General features: G+C 39.5%; 1 long non-coding RNA gene across 1 annotated transcript; it reads right to left on the bottom strand.

The window, feature by feature from the left end:
• Nucleotides 1–2,863: 2,863 nt before the first annotated feature.
• Nucleotides 2,864–15,704, bottom strand: LOC142061948 (uncharacterized). The gene is made up of 3 exons (XR_012662318.1): nt 15,638–15,704; nt 11,417–11,511; nt 2,864–6,147 (listed from the first exon to the last, which is right to left on the bottom strand). It is a non-coding gene; the product is annotated as an uncharacterized LOC142061948 (long non-coding RNA).
• Nucleotides 15,705–25,041: the final 9,337 nt, after the last annotated feature.

A 25,041-nucleotide genomic window follows, 5' to 3' on the forward strand; every position in this document is an offset into this window, starting at 1 on the left:
GCACCCCCAGCCCACTCACTGGTGGGGTGGGGTGAGAAGCAGAAAAGACCTTGACTCTGTGTCAGCGCTGCTCAGCAGTAACTAAAACATCCCTGTATTATCAACACTGTTTTCAGCACAAATCCAAAACGCAGCCTCATACTAGCTACTGTGAAGAAAATTCCCTTATGCTATGCAGATTTTGCTTTCCCTGTTAAACTGTCTTTACCTCAACCCACAAGTTTTCTCACTTTTACTCTTCTGATTCTCTCCCCCATCCCACTGTGAGGGGAATGAGCGAGCAGTTCTGTAGTGCTTAGTTGCCAGCTGGGGTTAAACCACTACAATATGAAAAAAATTACATTTCAATAATGTGATAGTCAGAGATGATTCCAAGTGTCTCCAACTAAACTAATAAACGTTGCATTGAACTATATGTACTTCTCTTTTTGCCGTCAGTACATACTTGGCCACTAAAATGCAAGTAATGTCCTGTAGGACACCATCAATTCTCATTATGCTGGTTCAATCATACATATTTAAAAATTAAATTTAACAAAGACAAAAATTAAATATTAGGTTGTACAAGTCCAGCCAATATGAAGCATTAGGCTCCTCTTCTTCCTTTTCCTTCTGCCTCCATTTTGCTAGTCCTTGACATCCACTCCCTTCTTTTCTTTTTTCTTTTTCTCAAGTTCATTCTTCTATATTGCTCCACCTTGCTTCCTTATATGTCCAGAAGAATATTTATAAAATAATCTCTGCTCATCCCCTCACATCTTTATTACTAACATAAGCAACACAAAGCCACAACACAATACAGGGAAGTGTGATGGTTTTGTGGAAGGGAAAAAACAAAGCACAGTAGGCGTCAGTATTTCGGCTGGGTCAGAAAGAACACATTTACCACAATGACAGACACAAGCAGGATCAAGGAGAATTTTCTCAGAGCTTGCACGAACTCCAGAGCCAACCACCATGAAGTCTCATATACACACAATATCAAAACAACCTGATGTCATGTAACCTAGGTTTCTTTTTACTGCAGCCTTCTGGGTCTTTTCTTTTTCATTTTTCTTGTTATTTGGGTTATTTTTGTCCCTGTTAGTTACTTCTCTGAAGAACTTTGTAATATACAACTGAAGTAACTTAGAAAATGTGGTTTTAACATTAGAAGTTGTTTATTAGAATAAACAGCACATGTTTACCTTACCTCAGAATATTATGACCATGATCTAAAGTCACGTTGAATTTCAAGAAATTACTATAGCCGGATAAATCAGCTTTGCTCAGAAAAGTACAAGTTTAGACATAATACTGAGTTGATTGAGTGGTTTTGCAGAGATCTGTGATCGTCACTTGTTTGGGATGTCCCTAGGTCTTTAAGCCACATTCACCTATCTCTACTTACCTTCAGAGGCACTTTTTCAGAAAGTCAGTGGGTTCATCTCTGAATTCAGACAGTTCCAGTTAGTAGAAGTTTGGTTACAAGGATTCCAGTTTGGCCCAACTGCCTTTCCCCCAAACCTGCCACATGCACTTTGCACTTCTGATCAGCTTAGTTATTGTCTTTTTAACAACAGTCACTACTATCAGCAGTGCCATTGATGACATTCCACCACGCCGCCAGCACCCAGAACCTGCATACCAGCAGGAAACACAGCCTCACTGGTGTTACAGTGGTTTGCGCTGTCTCACTAAAGATCCTGTAAAATGCCTTTTTATCACCCTTCAAATCAGAATCATGATACCAAGGTCTACAACCCATGCAGTTCCCAACTCTTGTCCCAGGTGGACATGCAGAGGACTAAGTACTTTTATGATGTGGAGACCATGAGGCCATGACGGTCCATAGAGGTACATCCTTTACATACAAGTCTTACCTCTATTTCCCTGCATGTACCTAAGCCTCATACCTAGATGTCTCTGGGATAATACAATGTTTCAAATGATGGACCAGTCTTAAATTCACCATTTTCTTGAAGTCTCCAACCTCCAGATAAAGGAGAATATTATGCAGATAGCTTATAGCATAAATGCACATATGGACCAAAAAAAAATAAAAGATCATTTATACCTGTTTAAAGTTACTTGAGATGTCTACACATACATAAAGTCCAATATTTTTAGCTTTTTTTTTTTTTTTTGAGCAATGTAATTGTTGATGTTTCTTACATGTTTCCCTCTTTGGAGATAGGCAAAAGAAAATCAACATTTATTTTTTTAAAAAGTTAACTAGAACACATTTATGAACTCATCAGTTTAAGCCAAATAATTTAGAAGACAATATTTGTAAAAGCAGTACTGCTTTCTTTTGGCATTTTCTAAAACAAACATTCCAGATTATTTGAAAGAGTCTTCTCTTTATAAAATTTGCTAGAATTTTGGAGATGTTACTGTTTTAAAACTCAAAGCCACAATGAAACATTCCCATTTAAGACAAAACATTAGAGGTCAATTTTTTTTGCTTTTCTGTTTAACAAGAAAAAAGATTATTCAACTGATTTTGTGGTCTGCCAGGAAATCCACCTAAAGGTCTCAATCTGCTTTCATATGTAAATGAAAACGAAGAATCCTGGGCATAAGGAGAAGATATATTCAGTGAAGCCAGGCAGCTTTACGTCTGTCATGAAGCTAGCCTTTGGATAGTAAAGCCTCCTGTTGCTGCTATGAGGAACCAGCTCTTTCCATCAGCTCACGTCAGGCTTTTATTTCAGAAAAGCTTTCAACTTGTAAATGCTAGGTGTCACTCAGCTCTCTGCTTCGGTGTCGTGGTTTAGCCCCAGTCAGCAACTAAGCACCGCACAGCCACTCACTTTACTCCCCCCACCCCAGTGGGATGGGGGAGAGGATTGGAAGAGCACGAGTAAGAAAACTCATGGGCTGAGATAAGAACAGTTTAATAATTAAAATAAAACAGTGATTTTAATAGTAATAATAACAATAATAATATAATGAAAATGAAAATAATGAGAGAGAGGCAAAACCTGGGGTGGAGGGGAAACCAGGCAAACAACAAGTGATGTAACCTCTCACCACCCACCGACCAACACTACCAGTCCCTATGCCACAGCCGCTGCCTCCCTTGGCCAGCTCCCCCCCATTAATTTACTGAGCGTGATGTCATATGATATGGAATATCCCTTTGGCCAGATTGGATCAGCTGTCTTGGTTGTGCCCCCTCCCCTCCTGGCTTCTTGTGCCCCTGGCAGACCATGGGGAGCTGGAAAAGTCCTTGACTAGTGTAAGCACTGCTTAGCAACAACGAAAATATCGGTGTGCTATCAACATTATTCTCATACTAAATCCAAAACACAGCACTGTACCAGCTACAGTGAAGAAAATTAACTCTATCCCAGCCAAAATCATGACACTGGTGCACACTCACTGGAAAATTGTCATATACATCCTCAGAGGGCGAAGGAGGACCAGTTCCTTAACCTTTTAGCACCATACTGTTCTCCCACACACAGGCTTTAGTCCTTGGTAGCTAACTGCTTGTTCATTTTGCTCTCATTTGGGAAGGATAATGAGAAGAATCTTGCTAAGCCCTTACATCATATTAATAATAAGATGGGAATAAACACAGTATGAATAACTGTAGGGTGCTATGTTGGGCAGGAATTACAACTACCTATTTAAAACAGGCTGCTATTTCCTCTGCAATGAAAGGCAGGGAAAGAAAATAATTGCCAATAAATGAGATGGGTTTGCGTTAGTTAAAATAAAAAAAAATACATTTCTTTGTCCTTCACTTATACTGAGTGTAATTTTCTTGGGCTGAAAGTCTTCCACTAGTCTTGTTGACTCAGCAAAGACTGATCTGTAGTTCAAAAGCTATTTTTAGGAAATCCATCATTGCAGTGATAGTTAAAGACATTTAATAAAAGCTAGGGTACCAAATGAAACCATGCTTTAGAAATTCAGCCATTAATCAAGCTGTGGGGATACCAGTATGAGTTAGTCATGTATGAGCTAAATTCACTGGCAAACCCTCCATTAATCCATCGAAAACCTAATTAAGGAGTCAATATGCTTTTCTAACACATAAATATGAAATCTTCATCTAGACTTTTAAAAGTAAAAGTAAATATCCAATTCAGAACTTGAGTTACAGTAGCACTAATTAATAATAACATGACTCCATCATCCCATTCTCCTACAGAATTGTTCCCCACTGTCTTTTGATTTGTTTCATTTCAAAAGTCCCTCTTGAAGAAATTTCTGTCATGAAGTTGGCTAATCTACAATCAGCTTTCATTGTTGAGAAATTTTCTTCATATTTTCAGATATGAGTATCACCAAGGAAAGTATTAAATGTATTTATTTGCTTTGCAATGTTTTCATAGATATGCAAGCATTGCAGTGAGGTGCTCAAAGTATTTGACAAGCTATACCTAGTTAAAATTTCTCTGAGCTGTTGACCATGGAGCTTGGTGCAAGATCCACAAAAAGCCTTTCCAGCTCCCTCAGGAGTCAGCACATCATTGCTTGCTTATCCTTTAAGTACAGTTTACCAAGGAAGCACATTTAAAAGGACAGCCAAGCTGCTGTGTGATGGACCCGTGGCCAGCACTGCAAACACAGCTGTAAAACTTCCTAGGGTGAGTAGTGGGGGCATTCACAGGAAGCTTTGAAAAGGCTCAGTAGCTGATGACGGTGCTTCATCTGCTGACACATCAGTGATATCTGCCTCTAACCTATTCTGCTTCCATGCTGCAACTTCAGATATTGAGTCATGACAGTACTTGTCTGAGCCGTGACAGAACTTGTCCTCTGATGACAGGAGAGAACATATATAGCAAAGATGAAAGATGTGTTGGCTCCGGTTCTAGATCCCATTGATAGTATTGAATACTCAGCCTACAGTTTTTGTCGGAGGGTCTCGGAGCACCATCAGAAACACAAAGAAATTTCCACAATTGGTTTGTTTGCATATAGTCTGTTACCACTCTTATCTAAAGCTTCCTTTATTTAAAGTTACGAAAGTGTTCTGAGAATAAAAAAACTTGAAACTCAGTATTTCCCCTAGCCAGTACAATAAACATCAGAAAGAGGAAGCAATTGTCTAGTTATAACCCCTAGTTCAGTACCCTGCAGATTTGCGTGTCCTCAGATTGTTTTAACGCATCTGTTCCTTATGGGTATTGGTGGTTTACATAAAGCTTTAAAAATGGACACACTATTATGTTTTATTGTTTTGTCAGTCCTACACGCAGACTAAACCCATTTTCACATTACCAGACAAATTAAGGAAAACAAGAATTAAAACAGGGAAATTGAGGCTTTTTGACGTCTTCCATTTATACTTCCCTTTCAAGAACGTTGAAAAATACCCTTCATCCTTCCCTTTTGCAATCCAGGAATAGCAATTTGTGCCAGAGCTGAACACAGGGATGATGCATGCTCTCGCCTCAATTAATATTGACTCTATCATGGTCTGTAGTTGTAAACAATGCCAACAACACTTATCAGCAACTAAAATAGAACTAATCAATAAAGGGTCAGGAGGACCAGAGGTACATTCAGCTTCTGGGAATGTAAATCCTTGGCAAGAAAACAATTTCAGTTTCAGACTCTGTAACTGCAAGACTTTCTGAAGTGTTGGAACCAGGATTAGTTTTTAATGTCAGAATATATTTTGGTAATGTTATCTCAATAGCTCCTACCATCACAGTTATTATTGTTATTATTATCATTATAATTTCCCACTAACACAATCTTTTTTCAGGAACAAGTGGTTGTGTAATTCACCAAAAGAAAAACAGACATCCCAATCATTTTCACTCTATGCTATTCAAGACAGAAGGAGAAAATGTATGCCACAAAACTTTGTCAATAAGGAGGGTATCTGGAATTTCTGGTCTTGTGGGAACATGATCAGATAAAACAGATGCTAAAGGAACGTACAGGCCTGATCCTGTGCAGACCTTGTCTATGTAATTAACATGAGCAATAGCTGTACTTGCCATTCATACTAAGCCACATGCAGGACTTTTGCTTAAGGTAGAGACTTATCTGCTGGGCAAGAGTAACTCTGCCCACATTCTCCCCTCTTCTATCGTGCTGTCATTCCGGGACGTTGTTTTGCTCATTTCTTGTGTCAGGCCTCACTTCTCCTTGAGGACGCGCTACACGGGGTCAGCAGGCGAGCTCCCAGCTTTGCTCCTACAGCAAAGATGTAAATAAAATCAGAGTCTGAACACAGTGCAGCAAGTAGTCTAATTATATACATGTTACATATGTCATGCTAATATAAAGTATTATAGAAAACTGATGCCAAGCAGACAATACAGAGCTCTGAAAATATCCTCTTTGTCCTGAGATAACTGTATTTCTTCCTTCCTATCAGCCATTTGTAGAAAAGTATTGAGTTCAGTGTGAGGTGCTAAACCTCAACGATTCTTATACAGAGGGTACTGAAGAAGTCTTCATCTCAGCACAGAATGGGAGAACCCTATTGTCTTCAACCTGGCTTTCATTTTTCTATCTATGGCACTTGAGAATTCACACAAAAAGTTGCAGCTATTAGAAATTATGTGTATGTAGTGACCTTTAACTATAGTGTGCACCAATTCAATAAATTAATTCAGCTAAGTGTAAAAATAGAAGTCTGTTTCACTTGGGCACAGCAAGAGTGCTTGCCTTGCAGGGATTCATCTCTCTGTAATAACACTCTGTTCAAAGTTGTGTATGAATATACTATCTTTTAAAAATATTAATAGCACATTCTTATTCTAAAAAGACCTTAATTCCTTTGGTGATTCTGTGTCTTGTGAAAAAATAGCAGGCTGCCTGATCAAGCCAATTGAAGACACAAATTATTGGATGAGAGGAAATCAATATTTTATTAGGAGCACAAGGCTTACTATGATGAACCTTGCAGACATGTGCCTTTCTGTTTATAGGTAAATCATTAGATTTCCTAAAATAGACAAGACTGCTAGACAGCTCATTTCTTCAGCTCGGGGTGATGGGGATTATAATATAGGTATAAAGGAAGAAAGTACGGAATGGGAAATGTAGCTATAAAAATCCCCTTGAAAAGAAAGGAGAGGGAGGGAGGTACAAAATGTGACTATACAACCAACAGGTATCTGCATCCTGCTTTCAGTCCTTCTCTTGAACCCTATACTGCTGTTGGCAGTGTGAAAAGTTATTAAATATAGCCTGTTTTAAAATGCCATTTTCCATTCCAAGCTGATTCTGAGTAGTTCTGAGTATCTGAGACCCCAGCTGAAGTCCATTTGCCAACATGCTAAGAGGTCCTCGAAATCCTGTTAAGTCATTAATTATAGCTTATCCAGAAGCTTTGAAGAGCAGGATCCAAGACAACATAGTGCTAACAGGAACAGAGGCTGCTGAGCTCCCGACAGACACTTAAGACGTCACAGAAGCAAGCTCTTGCTGCTTGCACCGAGGAAAGCGCAACATGTGAGCCCTTTCTGTGCACATTAGGGAGAGCTGCCAAACATGCACAAGCCCTGTGCCAAGCTTATGCCTCTTAAATCACAGTGTACCCTTTGGCCCCTACACAGGCTTCTGCGGATATCCTTTGGGTGTAGGTATCTTTTTGGCATATTTCAAATATATTTCTCTCTCTGTCAAGCTGTCTCTTTGCAGGTAGATATGGTGGTGAAGAAATAAGCTCACAGGATTCCAGGAGGCTGTTGAAATGACCGTTCACATATTTGTGCTACCAAACCCCACTATTGGTTAAAATAAACTTGGTGAATTCTGATAGTTCCCACCTGCAGATAAAGAGAAAGCAAGAAAATGTAGTTCTAAGTGGAAAGACTCAGTTAAGTGGGCATACTGAAAACTTACACCATTACCCAGAACTGAATTTTTCTTGAAACCCCCTGCAGGGGGTACATCAGGAATATTCCTTTCTGAAACCCAGACTTAGTACAATTTGTGAATTGAACAGAAAGCAGGTTAGAAAAGTGATAAATAATAACTGTAGTGAAGTATATTACTTATTTCTCTTTCACATCATCTTGTCTTAGCTTGTAAATGTTTTTTTCATGGAGCAACTTCCTTCCTGAAATCTGTATCGGTGTACAAAAGGCATAAGCTAGCTCCCGTCAGACTGTGAGGAAAGATTCCTAGTGACTTTGGTGAGATCTGGGCTACCTATTTCATAGAATGAGTAGCCCTTGTGATATTACTAACAGCAAGTTCAAATTTTAAATAGAAAATAGTATTTAATCACTGTGATTCACTTTTCCAAAACAGCATCATTGCTAAATATTGCATTTGGTTAGGCTGCTTTTTTTGGAGTATCTCAAGTATTACTACGTTGTTTTGAAAACACTGTATTGCAAATCTAACCATAATCTTTAGCATTACCAAGAGCTGCCTTCTTCGTGCAAATTCTGGCATTCCTGTGCTAATCACCACTTCAGTAGATGGTATGGTGCAGTACATTCTGCCATCAGTGTGCTTGTCACCTCACTGTCACTGCAGAATGACTTTTTTGATCAGTAACTGTGGGTGCCTGGGAAGCCCTATCAGTCAATCCAAAATAAACCTAGACACCATCAGCAGACATACCTGAACACATTACGTAGTCTGTCACTCTGGCGTACTATTCTGGAAGTAAAATACTGCCCTTGGCTATTCCTGTGCAGTTGTGCTGCCAGTGCTCAGGCAGGGATACACAGCGCTGTGAGCACGCCTGCCTTCTCAGCTGAATTATTTTGGTAAACACTGGTGATTGCCCCAAGTGACACATTGCAGGCTGTTCCTGCTGGCGAGAAATTAGCCCTGGTGCTCTGCCCCAGTGTAAACCAGTATGTGTGACATGAACCACGCCCAGATCCATCTGCTTGTGTTCATGTTTTCCCATTTGCCACCATGCTATACACTGTCTGTAGGACATTGCCTCAGAATTATAAATTATCCTCTCTATATCCTGCAGTAACAGATAGGCATAAAATATATTCCATAAGAATCATTCCATATATAGCTGCCCTTTGTTATATTAATGAGTTAAAAAGAGCCAACTATCTGACATTACTAAATTAAATACTTTTCAGGTAAAAAGGCTATAGTCTAAGGCTGCATTAGTAACACAGGAGAAGGCATACCTGTGAAATAATGCATTTCCTCTTGGTTTGACTGGAAATCAATACATGAGGCATAATCCAAATTTTTGTTCGTACCATTAACTATGGCAGAGTAATTCCTAGAGTAAGCAAGTCTGATGAGCAACACTAAGGCTAAATAAATGGGGTGTTCAACAGCTATGACATTTTGGCAATACACAAGTGAACAGAGAGATTTTAATTTATTAGTAGCAAAGCACAGATGAGACCACAATAGGAGAGAAGCATCTCTGTGCTTCTTGTTTTGTATGATAAAATCTTAACTGAGTGTCAAGTTTTAAAAGATATGAACTGCTTTCTGCTGCACAGTCTAAATTTCACAAGAATTATCCAGTGGCTAGAAAATCATATATTTGATTATACAAAGAGAACGCTGGGGAGTAATTCCTTCCTTACCCGTTTAGACATTGAAAACACATGTGCAACCGGAGGCAGCTTGTCTGCCTGGCTAGCCAGAAAGGCATCGCAGGACAAGTGGCTTAGAAGGTGCAGTTCAACAGTCACATATGAAAAAAGCCAAGTTTCCTTGTGACAAGGGTGTTTAAACATCAGTATGTTCCCTAGGCAGCACCACCACCACTCAGAGTCTCTAAAATGATGCAGGATGGTTTCAAAAACTCTATAATCCATTTCTTCCAGCAAATATTCTGCATACAAGGCTGTAAACTAGATAAACAGGATAGGCTGTGCTGGCCCTTGAGTCGGTGAATCCTTACCACTTATCCTGAATGCAAGCAGAAATTTTATAGGGTGGCTGTAGGAGCTAAAGCTGTCCCTTCTCCTGCACAGCTAGCACAGGAGTGTGTTTTATCTACTCTGTGAAACATGAAGGGGAGAACAGGCTGCGCCATGGAGAAGTTTCATCCTGCTGCTTCCTCAGTATGGCAGCTCCAGCCACTACTGCTGAAATTCAGTAACTCAATACCAAGGACAGGAAAAACAAATGAGGCTCAGTATGTGCAGTGAGTGGTCTATAACTATGACTATTTATAAGAAAAGATAGCAGGAGAAACAGATTTTTTTAGAGCTACAGGGTATTTTTGGTAATATATTATAGGCTAACATCCAGGGGGGCTGAGGCATTTCAGAATCAAAAAGCATGGGGGGTCTCCAGGCCTCTCACTCATTTTCCAAGTTTCCATTTGTCCGGCAGTACTGGCAGCTGCTGGTTCCCCTTGGGCTGTCAGGTTTTCTCTTAGACTGGTTGTTTCCCCTGCATGTGAGGAATGGGGTATGTGCTGGCATCCAGGTGGGTGCCCTGAATGTAGTGAATGGTTTCCAGTTCTGTTGAGGTTGAACATTTCTTTAGTTTGCTGATCTCTTCATTAGTGATGGAATTTTTCCCATCAACACCCTAAAACTTTCAAAGCAACCAGATACTGTATATTTACTTGGTGGTGTATATACCACTTTAGTGTGAAAGTGGCAAAGCTGGTTTGCATTTTACATAAGCAAATGATTTTTGAAGACATTTGCCCATCTAACTTCAAAAGACGTAGGACATTGCCAAACCCACAGCTTCTTTGCTTTTATATAAAGCATATTGATAAAGCATATGGCATCTCCATAAGAATCTACATTCTTAGGTCCTTGCTTCCATGAAAATACAAAGACAACTTGCTCTGAATATTGAAAACCAGGACTAAAACATGCTTTGTACTATGGCGGTGGTAAAACCTAAAGTCAATTAATTTATTATTCTTGATAAGTGACAGAAATCTTTCTCATAATTTAACAGGTTTTATCTAAACCTTTTATTTTGGTTTTTGTTTTTTTGTTTGTTTGTTTTTGTAATCTCTTACTTTCTTTCAGTTCCTCAGTGGCTAATTAAGATTTATAAGCAAATCCAGAAATGAGACAAATTCAGCAGAATTAACTGATATAACAATTGTAATGCATATTTTTATAATGCAGATTTCTAGTTTTGAATATCCCTTAGATTATGTAATTCCAGGCTATTAAAAAGTGCTTACCCTGCATTTATGTAAGAGTTGTACTAATGGCTTTAAGCACTGTATCATCCTTAATAATCATAATAATATTTAGATCCATGAATCTTTAAAGGAATCACTTCTGCAGTAGTTCATGCTGTTTCTTCGCCTGTAAAAATCTTTTCTTCTCTTACAGTGCTGAAGGGAGGGCTCTGAATATCCCTGTGCTTTGCCACTGCTGGCAATTAGCAGCACTTGCTAATGAAGCAAACCCAAGACACAGCTTTCGGCTGAGCTATCAGAAAAGTCTGCTCTGTGGTAGGAACCTAGCTAGTAAGGGACCTTCTTTGCTTTGAGATTGCTCTTGATGGCCCACTGGCACAGAGAAAGACCTACCTTTTGTAAAGATACTTCAACATATAGCAAAGGGACATATGCTGTCAAGACAACATCTCCCCTGGTATTCAAAGCACTTTCTCCTCATAATTCCTCTGTTAGGACACAGAAAGAAGCAGCTGATTACTATGACTGATACACTGAAGGAGAGAAAAAAAAAACTACTATCTTTGCCATTATTTCCATTACATGCAGTTGCCATTCTTTAAACATATTGCACATGTGCAGGTGGTAGGAGATAATTGATCTTCATTGAGTTTCTCAGTAATAGCTTTCAAAGTTTCCCTGGAGACAGCACTGTCATGATGGATTCATTCATTGAACAACCATGAGACACCTAACATGTTTCAATTAAATAAAATTCCTCCCTTAACCTGCAGTTCTTCGCTCCTCTTGAAAAAAAAACCAGTGAAATATCTTTTGGTAGAACTAATATAGTTTCATACACATACATGTGTATGCACACATCCATCCAACATTTGATTCAAGACCACTATTAGTTAAACTCCGCTGGACATTAAAGAAGTATAAGAGCCAGCTTCAGGTTTGCAGTAATGAGATGTAAATCCAGCTCCTGTTTATTCATGCTCTGAATTTGTCTTGAGTACTTCAAGGTTTAGTACTAGTTATTTGTAGGATTAATGTGGAGATATCCCACTAATGGAAATGCTTGTTAATGACTGTTATATCTTACTATATTTAGGTTCATCACAGGAAAAAAAAGTAGTTGATATTAACCTTAGAAAGTCCAAAGGAACAGAGTTGTTCTAAAGGTGTGATGTGGAGGCCAAAAAAGTATTAGCACAGAATTATGTAATTCGAAGGAAGCTGAGGATAAAGGCACTCTGGCAGCATGTGTGAAATTCAGCTGCAGTTTGAAGACAACTCTCATAGCAACAAACATTACAAGACACTGTTGCAAGTTTAAAAAGGAACTTCAGTCTAACAAGAAATATTACTATTTCCATGCATCCACATTGACAGACATGAGCTACATTCAGCTTTTTTTGCCCTATCGACTCCAACATGAATGCATATCATAACATGATATGTCATCACCAAAACATAAGTGCTTTATGAAAAACGATTAAAGTGTCCCTTCCACGAAGTAGATCTCAGGCACTATAGACAGACAGATTAAGATTTCACAACTGGAAGAACAGAGAATCAGAGTCATTTGGGGTACCTCATTCATTAGCCATATTCAGAAATCTGATGTGTGAATCAGAGAGAGACACTTGCCCTGATGCTCTCAGGCAATGGCAGAGCATGGCGGCCCCCCACTCCAGGCTCAGTGCGGCTGTAACCTCCACACGGTTGCACAGCTTTCTCCCTATCCCCCTGAAGAGGCAGTGAATTGGTGACATGGTTATGGGTCTGTTGCAAAGTTTGTACAAAATCTGTAAACAAAATCAAGCTAACTATTCTGAAAAGGGAATAATTGCCAGATGGAATCGGAAAACAGATTGTTATAATTAATTCACTTGGATGACACTTCAGTCTCTATAAGCGTGACACAGTGGCTCTTCATTCAGGCACACAGACGTGACTGTGTCTTCCAATTCTTTGTCTATTCCACCATAACTGAGGATGAATAATGTACACTGAAAGCCGTATATCACCAAAACTTATGCCATTGAGAATGAATGAACACCTATCTGTGTAGCTGAACTATTGCCGAACCTGCAGACTTATGTGATTCTTGTCACTAGTAAGCCCATCAGCACTGTATAATGACATGCAAATGAGTAAGAATTGTTCTGAATGGGAAACAGTAGACAAAAAAAAACCAGCACTACATATCAATATATATATATATCTAGAAAGCTCTTCTATTTCTGGTGGGATTTCTCAGTCAGATCATTATGCAAGTCACTTCTCGTACTTGTGCCTCTCTCCTTACTCCGTTCTTTTTCTGTTTAGGCAAATAATTCTCACCTGTAACTGAATAAAATACATATACTTAGCTTATGTTTTGATAATGATTAGCTAATAATGCCTACTAATGTGAAAAAGACTAAATAAAAAAACAATGGCCTTGATCAAAATGAATCATTACGTTTTTATGTCAAGAGAAGAAAATAATAGCAGCTAGCAAGGTTCCCTGTTCTGCCTGCCCCTCCTTGCCCGGAACAAATATTTAAAGATCTCAATATGCTCCACAGAATTAATTCTTCTTTTCCATTTTGAAGAAGGAGAAACTTAGGACACACTAAATGATTCATGTAAAGTCATATGTTCAAACATATATTTCAATAATTTTGTTCAAGCATCATATGCTTTTTAATTTCTAACTCCCAGCCCTGTACACAGCCCCACGGCTTGCATTGCCTTTTAATCCACAATGATGCGTGTACACATTCCCTTTTGTATCCACTCGTATACACACACACACGTATATTTATAATTCATTTTCTTTCTCTGCCATGTGTGCATACAGATAATACTTAGGATTGGCCAGAAAACTACAATTTCATCCTGTGAACATTTTGAACTTTCAAATATATAGACAGAAAATTATTCATAACCGTAAAACCTACTGACTATTTTTAATTAAATATTGAAATGTAGAGTTACAGTAATGTGTCTATATAACCTAGCCATCAAAAACAACTATGAAAAATAATTTCAAACACTTTTAAACCTTTACTACTTATCCTCCTTATCAATAGGTGTTGATTATTAATTTTAATAAGTGAAAGGGAAAGTGCAGGGCCAAGGCAGCCTGCTATCAGCCTCTTTACACTAATGGCTTGGAAGATGCTGTTAGTATGCTCATATCCCTTTGCTGAAGAATCAAATTATTTCAGCTTTCATACAGACAGCATTCAAGTAAATTACTTGGGGTGCCCTTTACCACTTGGTGCATTGCCAATTACCAAATGCCATTACTTTCAAACACAATGAAATGCTTTGGTACCACAAGGTTAAACAGAAAACCTATTTGGAATGAATGAAAGGGCAGAAAATGTCACTTACAGAAAGAGAATGACAGATTGCTTAGTTACAGCAGAAGTCAGAGGCCCAAAGCATAGATGCACTTTTGTGTCCATGCATTGGGTTTGTGCGGCAAGGTTTTGGTAGTGGGGGCTACAGGGGTGGCTTTTGTGAGAAGCTGCTAGGAGCTTCCTCTAAGTCTGATAGAGCCAATGGACCCGCTGCTGGCCAAGGCGAAGCCCATCAACAGCAGTGGTGGCACCTCTGGGATAATGTATTTAAGAAGGGAGAAAAAAACTGCACAAGAGAAACTGCAGCCAGAGGGAGGAGTGAGAATATGTGTGAGCAGCAACCCTGCAGACACCAAGGTTGGTGGAGAAGGAGGGGGAGGAGGTGCTCCAGGCACCAGAGCAGAGATTCCCGTGCAGCCCCTGGTGAAGACCACGGTGAGGCAGGCTGTCCCCCTGCAGCCCATGGAGGTTAACAGTGGAGCAGATATCCACCTGCAGCCCATGGAGGACCCACACCAGAGCAGGCAGATGTGCCCGGAGGAGGCTGTGACCCTGTGGGAAGCCCATGCTGGAGCAGGCTCCTGGCAGGACCTGTGGCCTATGTGGAGAGGAGCCCATGCTGGGGCAGGTTTGGTGGCAGGACTTGTGACCCCATGGGGGGCCCATGCTGGAGCAGTCTGTTCCTAAAGAACTGCACCCCGTGGAAGGGACCCATGTTAGAGCAGTTCACGAGGAACTGGGGAAGGACCCACGTTGGAGAAGTTCATGGAGAACTGTCTCCCATGGGAGGGACCCCACACTGGAGCAGGGGAAGAGTGTGAGGAGTCCTCCCCTGAAGAGGAAGGAGCAGCAGAGACAAGGTGTGATGAAATGGCCACAATCCCCATTCCCTGTTCCCCTGTGCTGTTCGGTGGGAGGAGGTAGAGAAAATTGGGAGTGAAGTTGAGCCTGGGAAGAAGTGAGGGGTGCGGGGAAAGTGTTTTAAGATTCAACTTTTATTTTCTCATTATCCTACTCTGATTTTGACTGGTAATAAATTAAACTAATTTCCCCAAGTCGAGTCTGTTTTGCCTGTGATGATAATTGCTGAGTGATCCCCCTGTCCTTACCTCGGCCCAGAATTATTTTGTTATATTTTGGTGACTTTTCCTCTCCCCTGTCCAGCTGAGGAGGGGAGTGATAGAGCAGCTTTGGTGGGGACCTGGTGTCCAGCCAAGGTCAACCCACCACACCCCAGCAAGATTTCTGGCTGTGGATTAAATGGAATATTTACCTGTGGTTCAGGAGAATCTGCACAGGAGAGGATTTTTAAGGATATGGTAAGTGCTTTATGCAGGCTCCTGTGAAAGAGACAAAATGTTAAGTATTTATTTTAATGTGACATTGTGTTTGAAACATGTCAGGGAAAAAACTTTTAGTAGAAAGTGCTGAGCTGTGTCAGGTCAGCCTTTCCATATCTAAACAATGCCATTTAAACCTATGGGTATTGTTGGTTTGGGGACTTGGGTTTTTTTGGTGAAACAACTACAGCATGCCAGATTTATAGATTTACATTCAAATACTGCAGTCTGTAGGTAAGAATTACCTTCAAGGAGAAGTTTGCCTTCTGTTATTTCATGTTTCCTTATCATAAAAGGCATTTTGCAATCTAAATCAAAATCATTTCAGATTAAAATCACTCAAAAAGCCTGGCATCCAGTTTCCATGAACAAGAGTCCCAGCTTGAAGTATAGATGTAAGTCTGGAGTACACAACAATTGAATCTACTACAAAATGGCCACTGTCTTCAACAGAATGAAACTATTACAAGTATAGAAAATACTGGTGGTTATGCAGGTAGAGACATTGCCTATCAAATCCAAGAAACTCCACCGACATCAGAAGAGGCTTTCCAAATATGTTCTCCATGTTCTGTCCACAACTGTAACTGGTATCAAAATAAAAGTAGCAAGTGTGTAGTCAGATATCAACTGTTCAAATTACTAAAGATAAGTAAACCAGGATACCTTATTTCTCTCCACCCACAAAACTTGGCTCTGTAGAACAGCTATAGATTTTATCTTTTGTTGTTGTCATTTTAGCTGTACTGGTGCCTATTCCCCAGCACTCCCATCCATTTGTCATTTCATTTTCCTCCAGCTAGTGATTTATGCTTTCCCTTCCAGCTAATAATGTCTGATTTCAATTACTTCACTTCCTTGGAAGTCCAGTTCCTACAATGAATTGAGAAATTGCCATTTTCTTTATTACCCTGGGCACTTTATTTTAACACAAGCTTCCCCTGTATCATGGCATCTCAGAAAGGCTTCTGCTTGCTATCTAAAATTTCCTTATCTGTACATTTCACCATTCACATTCTCTTTTATTTGTTTCCTCCCTTTCAGACTCCTGAAACCCCTTTAAAAACTCTACTTTCAAAAACAGCTTTCTGTGACACATAAACATGTCTCCATCGCTGGAAGTATTTAAAAGAAGGGTAGACGTGGTGCTTGAGGATATGGTTTAGTGGTGGACTTGTCAGTGATAGGTTAGCGGTTGGAGTCGATGATCTTAAGGGTCTTTTCCAACCTTAACGATTCTGTGATTCTATGATTCCATTCTATGTGAAGACATTTCCATGCCAATTAGAGAGATACTGGGATAGTAGAAATTTAAGACCAGAAGAGAACGTGAGCTCAAAAAACTTGACTGTGCAGTGGGAGGCACAGAAACATCCATGGAGTACCTATTCCCCCTTGTTCCCACACACCATAAGACATCTCCCTAAACCCCTCTAACAACCTTAAACCTTTAATAAAATACTCACAGGCACAATTCAAAAAAAAAAAAAAAAAGATGGAGAAAGCAGGTGAAATCAAGGACATTGTTCATGCTCCAGATCCTTTCCCAGCAGGTAAACTGTAAGACAAAAGAGATCCAAGGCTGTGATCCCATCCTACACGGCTGTGGAGGAAACCATGTAGACATGAAGCATAGACTGGCCAGCTACTGCCACTTTAAGCTGGAGAAAACTTTCCACCAAGCTCCACCACAAGAAGGATTTTCCTATCAGTTTCTTTTTCAGGTTCACATTATATTTCTAATTGTGTGTATGAAATGTACTAATTAGAAAACTTCATCAGTTTCTGCACAGCATCATATAAAGCCTAATTACCCTGCAGGCAGTGCTGGACATTATTTATCCAGCACTGTCAGCACTGAAGGTATATTTTATTAATATACAGTTAAATAGAAGCCTCCCCTGGAATAAACTTTAATCCCTTAGCATATATCTGGAAAACCCGTGACCCATGTTGGGAAGTGCTCTGTATTCAGGCTAATTAACTTGACTGAAGGAGTATATTCAAGCAATGCTGCAGTGCTACTTACCTACGATGCAAACAATTTACAAGGGTGCTTTCATTCAGAACTGTTCAGTTTGCAGAAATGATGAAGGTAAGCTGACTTGGAATGTTTGAAGTCCTTCACTGTCTGTCCCCCAGTTTCTCCCTGAATGACAGGTTTTCTACCAAGTGACACGACTGGCCATGAGAGAATATTTCAGGACAGAGAAGCAGATAGAAATAGAGACATAGTAACTGAGGGATCTGCACTGTGGGTTTTCAAAGAATGATGTGAGGCCAGTCCAAACTTTTCCTCCAGTTAAACATGTAATGAAGATATATCTTATCAAGTAAATCCTGCTTAATAATACATCACTTAACACAGCAAGCTAAGAGCTTATTTTTTAAGCCTTGCACCCATGACAGTGGCTCTCACAGCTGAGGAATAGAGAGTCAAGGAACGTATTCAGTGGCATGAGTGAATAAAGGACTGGAAAAAGATTAATACAGAAAAGATCTGGGATAGGCCTCACTTTCAAATACACTAAGAAGTCTGCCATATGTGCTGTCATCTGAGCTGGCTGAGCTCTCTCAGTGGCCAGTCTGCCAAGATATGAAGAAACTGAAACAAAGGTACTGCCTTGTATAAAACCATCAGATATATGGGTAAAAAGGGTTAAAACAGGAGACAAACATTTCAAAAGCCCAATGATTTGTGCTCCTATTCTTTTATATGCTTTGACAATCTCCCCCAGAAGACATTTCACATTTCTAGAAGTAGATTTCTGTCTGTCTATAGGTTTGATAAAGCTATTGAGGGTATAGGAGCAGCTAATATTTTTAATGTGGAACTGAAGAAAAATAAAATTAAAAATAAAATTATTAACATCATCCTTGCCTTTCTGGAAGGAAAAAGAGAGAAAGCCAGTGCAATGCAAACTGCCCATGTCAGTATTTCTCTCTCCCCATGTACCTTAACCAAAGCTACTTGTGCAGAAGGCTGGGCTTTGTCCCTTTCATGCAGAAGTCAGTGCTTATTGTTGCTAATTATCTACATAGTAAAGACAGGCTCTACATGATTAGAACTGAAGTCCAGAATCAAGCAGAAAGTGAAGGCTGTCAGTGAGATGCAGAGCTGTTATTAAGGGCTCCTGAGCTGCCTGCCATACCTCTAACCTGCTGTGATCATTTCCAGCCACTCCTTCTTCCCCAGTGATGTCAATCAGGAATACTCTCCTGAAATCAGGGAAACAGCAGGATAGTTAAGGCTAGAGTGAGGGCATGAAGAATCAGACCTGTCTTTCAAAGAGCTGTTCTGGAGAGGCAGCAACACTGAACTGCAGCAGGTAAGGTGATAAGGCACAAAACTTTCAACAACAGTAGAGGGACAAAGGAAACCTCAAAGAACATTTATCTCTCTGTAAAATTACTGGTTTTTTAAACCTGCTTTTATATGAAAAAGATCTTTTGAATTTTGAATTTAAAAAACTAAAGTGAAAAAGATAGTAGCATTTTTTGCTTTTACCAAAGCCAGTTATTTGCTCCAACTGGATTTTAGCTTCTTTCAAAGTCTCCTCTACAAAATTATTCAAAAGGATGGGAAAACCGCCTGTAAGTGAACCAGAGCTTTTGACAAAAAATCAAAAACAGGAAATATAACAGTTTCCTTACATATACAGCAATCACTAAAGGGAAAAGACAGTTTGATTACAGGAAGACAGCTAATTTTGTTTTTACTCAGAGATAATTTTTTCAAAGAATAAGAACTTGTCCTGTTTGCGAGATCAAAAAAGAGGCATCCTATATTACATCTTCTCTGTAGCTATTCAATTCAAGATATCCATTGCAGCCAGTGAGAGTTCAAGAAGAAAGGAATTCAGTATAAATCACTGAGTCTTTCTTGCCAAAATCCATGTTAATATTGCTGGTCATTATATATAATAATTCGCTCTAACCTTTGCATAGTTTTCAAACAATTTCAGAGGGGGATCTCTGCCTGTATTTTTAATAGGGGAGAGAGGTCATCATGCATGGGGAAACATCTCTTTAGGTAACGAGGAAAACAAATGCACCTAACTAGCCATCCGTTAATTGATGGGAGTATAATCTGTAATTGTTGCACAGAAATTCCCTTGTTTCTTCCCATCCTTTATAAGGGCAGCTGAAAAATGTGACAAGCCCTGAGTGTATTAACTGATGCCCTTGGAAGCCCAAGGATCTGATGGCTGTGGTGCAGAGAGCTGGAACCACTAGGCCCTATTTTTATACTATATCACATAAACCTACAGCACTCCTGTTGCCAGATCTCTTCAGGTCCCTGTGCATTTATTTATACATTAATTATGGGGCAAAATGGGAGTAAAGTATCTCACAAGGGTGCATTGAAACTTAATTCATCAGTTTTTATAAAACAATTTGTGACATGCAAATGAAAGCTTATACATTAAGTGTATAAATAGTTATTATTTTCATAATCATTTGCAAGGACTGATTTCCACTGCCTCTTCTATTATGCTGGTATTTCAGCTGCTTTGTGAATGGGGTCCTCAGCAGATGCAGTCTCAGCCTGGTTGCTTGGTTCCCATGTGTGCCAGGACTTAAATACTGGACATTTTTCCATGGCCACTAGGAGCAGCCCTTTTCTTGATGCATCATATTACTGCCATGGAGCTAGATGTTTAATGTTATTAGTGTAATCTTTCTGCCAACCACTGACTGACAGCAGCTAGGGTTGGGTTCAAACTGAAAGGGATCACTAATAAAATGCCAGCTGGAGCATCTGCTCAGAAAACCAGGGACAGCAAAACTCAATTTTCTGCCTTGACTTTCTCTTAGGCAAGCGAATCAATTGGCTTAATAATATTATCTTAAAGGGAGGAAAGAAAGAAAAAAAATAATAAAAGAGAGAAAAAAGCACTGCTCAACATCTAATTCTTGAAGTACAAAAACATCAGGCAACCCTTCCTGCGAAGGCAGGTGTTTGTCCAGCTCAGTGCTTTCCCCCTGCAGCAACACTGCAACTCCAGCCAGCTCTTCACAGCTCTTTTCTTTCTGCAGCTCTCAGAGGTGTGGGGAGCTCAGGGTAAAGGCATTTTTGGTCACCCACGTTAGGACTGTATTCTAGTCTGCCCATGTCCCAGGACAAGTGCAGGTTCAGGGCAGCTTTAGCTCACTATAATGGAGAGTCCACTCTCCATGTCCTACTATTTTTGCAACCTTTCTGCTAAGATAGCTAATAAAAACACCTAAATCTATTCTTACTCAGTAAAATGTCATAATTTGCAGCGTGGGGCGAGATCTTGGTATATATTTGTCTGATAGTGAGTTGTATATCACCCCATGCCCCAGGACGTTAATACATTCAGTTAAAGAACAGTAAAGAGCAAATGGTGGACAGAGATGGGTATGAATAATCCTTCCTCAGATTGTTTTATCTGCCTTAACTTGATTTTGAATCTGTCCTGAGGTTGTTGGCTCTTTTCTCATTCTTCCATACTTTCTCATATAGTGCCACAACAGTCAAAATAATATGACCAAGCTTATTCCATATGGCACCCCAAGAATTAGTTGGGCCTGGTTTCTTGTCCATCATGGCTCAAGCTGCATTTGAACCAGTGAACTGGAAGTCAAAGGCTTGTTTTCTAAGCATTACTAGTCCTTTGAGTCATCCACCTCCTGTTTTATCATGGAAAATAATTATTCATTGTCACTATAATTGTTCTAATCCATAATCAAGGAAAAGCAATCCTGGCAGATGGTCTGGGACTGTCTAGGTACAGATAAACACGACACATGATTATGAAACTCCCTGTGCTGTAACCTTTAGTATTATGAAAGGATTATTCAAAGCTGTGTAATACTCCAATAAGAAAATGGGAGTCACCTAAGCGTTAACTGCTGCCAAAAGAATATGTTGAAGATATTGAAGAACTCAAACATTCTGAAATTACTGAGAAATTTCTGGACCAGTATTCCTCGGAATAAAAAGGCTAATGGTTCATTTCTTAACACAGCAAAAACTCATCAAGAAAAAAATAGTGTTAGAACAAAGGTACTAGTAGGAGCCTTTTAAGTGTTCAGAGCTGTGCTTTGTACAAGCACTAATGCTTTCTAGGGTCTTATTTGCTTTTCTAGACATAGCCAGAAGACATCTAGTCAAGCTACAAACTACAATCATCCTTAATTTAGGTCTGAGGCAGAAAACCACCAATAAAATATCACTGAAGACCAGGATTCCATCGAAAGAAAAACCTCATGAATGAGCTGTTGAAATTTCAGCCTTTTTTTCATTTCTCTACAAAGAGGCATTTGTGCTTAATATGCCTGGTTGTGTTTTGTGGTTGCTTTTTAGGCATAAAAAGCCTGATTTTCACAAGTGTCCAGAACTGCAGCTGGGCTCCAACAGAGGTGAAGTATTCATCCTTCTTAGAAAACAAGTGCTTATTTGAATGAATTGCGTGTCATCGCATCTGTAATTGCTGCATTCTGAATAGCCTAACCTTCGCGGTTAAACCCTAACACCCTGAAGGTTGCACCCATATGTTATTGGAAAGGCACTTTACCCTGGATTAGGAAAAAAAGGTCTCCTATTTCACCTGTGACCCTTCAGCACAACACGTTAGCCCCGGCTGGGCAGGGTACGTAATTGTGCGTGGCTGGAGGCTGAGCAGGTGACTCACAGCTGCTCCAGACCCCAGGCCATGCTGACGGGCAGGGACATGCCCGATTTCACATACGCAAAAAGGCCTCGGCACATTTAGTGTTTTAGCTTTCTCCCTCCCATTGTGCTGGAAATCTGTATCCTTAGTTTTCTGTTTCTGCTGAACAGTTATAAAGCAGGTGGGTGAAACCGATAGGAAGTCAGATACCCTTTTAACACAGTCCAGTGGAAACTCACAGGCTAGTGTTTCAGGTCTGAATTATATAACAAAATCAAATGGTAAGAACAAAATAGCAGCTGTAAACACAGTAAACGCAAAGGAAATTATGTTTATGTGACCATTTCTTTCCCCTACAATGCTACCACTGGCACCTGACTGGGGGATAGATAATATACGCAAATATTACAGTGCTGAACATGAGGGGAAACCTATAAAGGATAGAAAAAATTAACTGTAGTTCTCCCAAAATTGCGCATGCAACTCCTGCCCACTGCAGTACAAGGTTTTATGGACTATGAGAGATGGGTGAGGGAATCATAGTCCACCTTCTAGGAGACCAAATATCTTCATGACAGTCCCCATGGCATCATTCAGAACTATTAGGACCAAGACAAAAGAACAAACTTTTCTTCACCGCAAGTATTTCTTCTGCGTAAGAGTAAGGCCAGTGGAAGAAAGCAGATGTCTGTGCTGTTTACCATGTCTACTGTATTTAGCTGTATCTGTGCTGCCTGTACTACAGGTAGCTAATAGTGGAACTACTCTCAGATCTGTTGAATTCTGTGTAACCTCCCAGGAAAGCCATCTCAAAAGCTTTCCAAATATAAATGCTCACACAGGTCTCCTTGCTCATTTCCCAAGGGCCGAATACTTGCAGCTCTCACAGAAACCAAGCCTTCACCAGTCAAGTATCCCTATTTGGATGAATTTTAGCCTTAATCTAATTGCATATCACTTTCCAGTTTTGCACCTCAAAGAAGTTGCACTTTGCAAAATTGAGACCTTGAGGAACTTTCAACTTTTTAAAAGGCACACACTTTCGGTTGTAAGAAATACAGAGCTATTGAAATAATATGAGCTACATTGATTTAATATATCTGCTTAGGCCAAACAATAAAATTCACTCTTCAGTTTCACCCATGCCTAAGGAATGTTTTTTTAATGAAAATTCCATAAACATGGAATTGATACTATTTTGCAGAAGCATTATAAAGCAGGGAGATAGAAATTTCATCCAAAAACTACTTTCATGGTAAATGTTTCACCCAGCTCTCCTTTCAGAAAACCAATTAATTGCTAAAATGTTGTCTAAGGAGACCCAGGAAAATGGTGGATATTATTCCTCTTAAAAATACGGGGTGGGTGGGGAACATCTATAGAAAGTTTATACTTCTGCATTCAAGCATTTTTGACAGAATCATTCTTACTGCTTCTTAGCCCAGTGGATTAAGTGACTTCCCATAACCCTTGTATTTATTTTCATCTTATGCAATTTGTAAATAATAATGCTGTGTTTACTAATAATTCCATGAAAACAATTACTAGTTTGGTAATCTGTATAGGAATCTGCAAATTTTATTATCTAACAAATGAAATTATTTAGCAAAGTCATCTGAGAGGTTTTTCAACTTTAACCTAAAACCACATCTTTTCCTCTCTTACAGAAAGAGAACTTTAAACATTTTTCCTCTTTTATTCTGAAGTGACATCTTCACAAAGTACCTAGCTCATGTCATTTACCATTACAGTCTTGATCTCATGCCTGTTAAAGTTAATACATGTCTTATTACTGATTTCAATGAGATTTGACTCTGACTATTAGTCTATAATGATTGTTAGTAGCTAATTTTTTACCAGTTTGTTTAAAATCGTAAAGCATAAAGTGGTATATTGCTAAAAATATCATTAAATGCAATGACATATGATTGACAATCTTACATCATGATCAAAATGACATTAGATATGATGAAATAAACTTGATTTCCATACTACTATCACCACCAAAACGGCCCCTGTAAACTAGCAATCATTACACACAAATGGCTCAGATATTCATCTCCATGTATCACATTCATTGCCCTTAAAACAGGGAGAAGGAGAGACAAGGTGATGATCTTTAGGCTTTCTGCAAATTCACTGCTTCCAACACTTAAATAATGGAGCTCTGTGTCCCAGACCTCGTGAAAATCTCATATTAAAGTCCATTGCATGTTTTGCCATGGACATGAAATACTATCTGGAAGTACGCATCTGTAGGTGAGGATACTGTTGTTCATTAGTCTTCAACTGAGCGCAGAGGCACTGAAGTCGCTGGGAAATTTGATATCAAATTCAGGCGGGCAGCTTCACCCCAATGGTTTCATAAAGCTCCTTGAAGAAGTAGGGCCTATTACAGCTTAACGAGAGTAATTTACATGCAACTAATTTGTAATCGTGGCAAGCTATCTTCCAGTCTATCAGACACTTCCTCCCTTAACAGGATTTTCCCCTTAATTTAAATAGAGGCAACTGAATATTTCATTAACTTTTTTTTTTTTTTAATGACTGCTATTTTTAGGCAAAGAATACTGAATTTTAGTCTATGGAGCCCATACAATTGAGTTATCTGACAATTTCAGGAGAAAAAAGCGCTGAACTAATTCTATGCTGCAGGTTATTCAGCTGAGTGCTTATGTATTTGCAGGTGCCAGGAC

Source organism: Phalacrocorax aristotelis, chromosome 9 (assembly GCF_949628215.1).
Source record: "Phalacrocorax aristotelis chromosome 9, bGulAri2.1, whole genome shotgun sequence".
Classification (NCBI taxonomy): domain Eukaryota; kingdom Metazoa; phylum Chordata; class Aves; order Suliformes; family Phalacrocoracidae; genus Phalacrocorax; species Phalacrocorax aristotelis.